Below are 4,371 nucleotides of genomic sequence, written 5' to 3'. Positions count from 1 at the left end.
ATCATGTTTGAACTCACAAGTTTTCTTTGTTTGAAACGGGGATGAAGACTATGTCCAAATCAAAGCTAGGAAGCTTGAATTTTTCAAGTGTCGTGCCCAAATTTTGTCAGCACAAAGGCGGTTTGAGAAGGGGAAAGAAAATTTGTTTGATCTGCAGGAACCCTCCATGAGGAAAAACATGGTTCAGGTGCAAGGAATTTTGTTCGTTCTGCAAAGATCCTCCAGGAAGAGAGCATGACTCAGGTAAATTCATTCTCGGTTTCTCAGGACCCTCCTGGATAATGAGATTTAATTTCAAGTTTTCAGGACTCTCCTGGATAATGAGACTTAGTTTTAAGACCTCAATTAGATAATGAGATTTAGCATAAGTTTCACCTTTAGGAAGTTGAATTTAGCTCTGAAGTTTTCACTCTTAAGATGAGATTTAATTTTAATTTTCAGGACCCTCCTGGATAATGGAATCTAGCTTTTAAATTCTTAGAGATATTGGGTAACTTGATTCAATTAACACTCAGAGATGTGCCCAGATACTAAACTGGGGCAGAAAAGTTTCTTTGTTTTGTCTATTTTGTTATAATCAGACACCCACCTGGAGAATAAGGGAATACAATTCAAGCGTTGGTAATCAGGCGCCCACCTGGAGAACAAGGGAATACAACTCAATGTTTGGCAATCAGGCGCCCACCTGGAGAACAAGGGAATACAATTCAAGTTTTAGTAATTAAGCGCCCACCTGGAGAACAAGGGAATATGTTTCAAGTTTTGGTAATCAGGCGCCCACCTGAAGAACAAGGGAATACGTTTTAAGTTTTGGTAACCAGGCGCCTACCTGGAGAACAAGGGAATACAATTCAAGTTTAATCAAGCGCCCACCTGGAGAACAAGGGAATACAGTTCAAGTTTCGGCAATCAGGTGCCCACCTGGAAAACAAGGGAATATGTTTCAAGTTTTGGCAATCAGGCGCCCATCTGGAGAACAAGGGAATACAATTCAAGTTTTGGCAATCAGGCGCCCACCTAGAGAACAAGGGAATACAGTTCAAGTTTTGGCAATCAGGCGCCCACCTGGAGAACAAGAGAATACAGTGCAAGCTTTGGCAATCAGGCGCCCACCTGGAGAACAAGGGAATACAATTCATGTTTTTGGCAATCAGGCGCCCACCTAGAGAACAAGGGAATACAGTTCAAGTTTTGGCAATCAGGCGCTCACCTGGAGAACAAGGGAATACAGTTCAAGTTTTGGCAATCAGGCGCCCACCTGAAAAATAAGGGAATCCATTTCAAAGTATTTGGCAATCAGGTGCCCACCTGGAGAATAAGGGAATACAGTTCAAGTTTTGGCAATCAGGCGCCCACCTGGAGAACAAGGGAATACAATTTAAGTTTTGGCAAGCATGCGCCCACCTGAAAAATAAGGGAATCCATTTCAAAGTATTCAGCATCAGGCGCCCACCTGGAAAACAAGGGAAGTCATTTCAAAATTCAATTCAAGTTAGAAGTAGCAGAAGCTAGCGGCAAGAATGCGAGTCAACAGTCCGAGATGATCAACAGAAGTTAGTCACAATCCAGAATAAAAAAAATCAAGAAGTGAATCCAAATGCAGAAGTAGATGAAAGATGTGAGCTGCTCAAGACATGGTTGAGGTCACAAGCACTGCATGTCCGGTCTTGATACAAAAAAGCTAAAGAAGAATGAACTAGCACCTGCAGCTAACAAGCGTCAAGGTTCAGTCTAAAGTCTGCATGAAAAACCATTCAAAACTCAAGATCAAGCTTCAGAAGACTTATAGATAGGAATCTTGTAACTCATAGTTGACAGGCTTAGTTAGTCTTTTTCATTTTTTTCATTTTGATGTAATAACAGGATCGCAAACCGGAACCTCGACGGAACAGCACCTCAATCGGCTCTCCACCTCGGTAAACTCCGTCACTCTTCCTACTTCAGAACTACATGTGGTGTGATTCCTTTATAGCCAAGGATATGTAGGCAGCTCAGATACCAGGGCTCGGTCACATTCTCCTTCCTCTTAGTTTTTGGTCTCTCTAAATAAGGGTCGGGTCAAAAAACCTATCTAGTCGTTCTTTATCTAAAAATACATCGTGTTTCCAGTCAAAGAGGGGAAATCGTAGACATGTGATTTTTGACCCTCCTCAAGATTTTTTTATTTTTTAGCGTAAAATATTTAGTTTAGGCCTAATATCGATATTTCAACTAATTTTGACTCTTTTACTTTATTTTATCACAAGAAAATAAAAATTACAAAAAAAAAAATTAGTTTCATTAATGTTTTGTAGTCATTTTTAATCTTGAAATAATATCAAAAATAGTTTTGTTTTAACGGTCTGTCTTATTTTAATAGTTATTTTTACTTAAGTAGGATTAATTAGTAAATGATGTAGTATTTTTAGTCTTGTTCACTGAGAAAGAATAACATTTGGGCTCAAACAACCCATTTTTAGGCCTAATTTTCGGATCTAGCCCATAACAACCCAAGCCCAATACCCCTAAAACCCTAGACTTAGACCTAAAAAAGAACCCTAGACCTAAAATGAGAGGCTACAGTCGTTATTCTAAAATTTTGGACCCCAAAAACATGGAGCTCCTTTTTCATCTTCTTGAACAAAAAACGCCTAAGACCAAAAGGTTTCAGCTGCAATACACAACCTAATAGACCCTTCCCCATCTGAATTCGATATTCTTCTTCATTGGGATACAAGACAAAACCCTAGGAGCCTAAGGAGATGAAAAAAAGCTGCAGCAGCAGCCATAAACACAAAAAACCTAAAGCTTGATGGTCTTCCTTAAAAACAAGACCCTAGAGACCAAACCGATCCAGCCGTCCTCTTCTCCAAGCAGCACCCGTCTCCCACACCAACTCGTTCCTCTCCTGGTAACGCTACCAGCAATAGAACAACGACGAGCTCGCCAGAAAACGAGCTGAAAAGACCACCAGCGGCTCCTTATCCACCTCGTCGACCAACGACCTTTCAGCCTCTTCTTCTTCTTTGAACCTAGATACACACAGTCGCACACTCGTCTTCTTCGGTACTCCCTCAACAGCGTCACACGCACACATACGAACAGAGGCGGAAAGGGAAGGTTTAAAAAATCATTAATCTTCTTCTCTCTTTTGGTTCTGTTTCTGTGAACAATCAGAAAAGGAAAAAACTTCGTTTGAGTCATAGATAGCACCCACAATATTTCCAGAAAACTAAAAAATATCCCGCATTTTTCATCTTACGGTTGGGGTATGTTTCAAGATTATGGAACTCGATTGAGTCCAGCCTTGTTTCCGGTTTCCTTGCTGAGTTCTGCTCGAGTTTCAAGTTCGAGGTGTTGTCCGAGTTTAAGGTCATGAACAGTGATTAAAGTGTGGGTTTGAATCCGTGTTTGGTTGAGTTTCCGGTTCCAATTCGAGTTTCTATCTGCTGTTCGTTGCATTTTTTGAGTTTAAAACAATGAAATAACCAATTTTCCGGTTATGTTAAGGTCCAATTCTATCATCCTCTATCCGTTTTATTCAAGCTTAAAGTTAAATGTTTGTTTGGTGATATGATTCCATTGTTTGTGTAATTGTTTCTCCGAAGTTTCGAGTTTGCTCGCTTATTTATCTGCTCAGATGTTACTCGAATTGGTTATAGCTGAACATGATTTTGTCATAGTATAGAAAATGGATTGCTATTTATCAACCGAACTACATCAAATTAGATTAAAGGGGCTCGGGTGTGCATTTCATGTGACCCTGTTGTAATCTGAGTGTACATTTCATGTGACCCGACTGTAGAATGTGATTTTTGACCCTCCCCAAGATTTTTTATATATTAGCGTAAAATATTTAATTTAGGCATAATATAGATATTTTAAGTAATTTTGACTCTTTTACTTTATTTTAGTACAAGAAAACAAAAATTACAAAAAATAAGTTTATTAATATTTTGTAGTCATTTTTAATCTAAAAAAATATATATAAAAATAGTATCGTATTTTTATTTTTAGTATAATGTTTGAAAATACAAAAAATGGATTTGTTTTAATGGTTAGTTTTGTTTTAATAATTATTTTAATAGTAGGACTAATTAATAAATAGGCCCGTATTTTTAATCTCGTTCGCAGCAAAAGAATAGAGCTTGGACTCGAGCAACCCATCTTTAGGCCTAATTTTGGACCTAGCCCACAATTGCCTAGCCCATAATTCCTAGGCCCATACCCCTTAACCTAAAACCCTACAACCTAGACTCTACACTATAAAAGAATGCTTAACACTAAAGAATGAAGAAAGAAAACAAAAAAGGGAACAAAAAGAACGCCTAAGAATCTGCAGAAGGGGCGCCGCAATTCAAGATAACAAAAGAAAATACCCCCCACGTCGTC

This window comes from Nicotiana sylvestris, chromosome 12, assembly GCF_000393655.2.
Source record: "Nicotiana sylvestris chromosome 12, ASM39365v2, whole genome shotgun sequence".
NCBI lineage: Eukaryota > Viridiplantae > Streptophyta > Magnoliopsida > Solanales > Solanaceae > Nicotiana > Nicotiana sylvestris.
The sequence above is the reverse complement of the archived record's forward strand: the minus strand, read 5'-3'. Positions refer to the sequence as shown.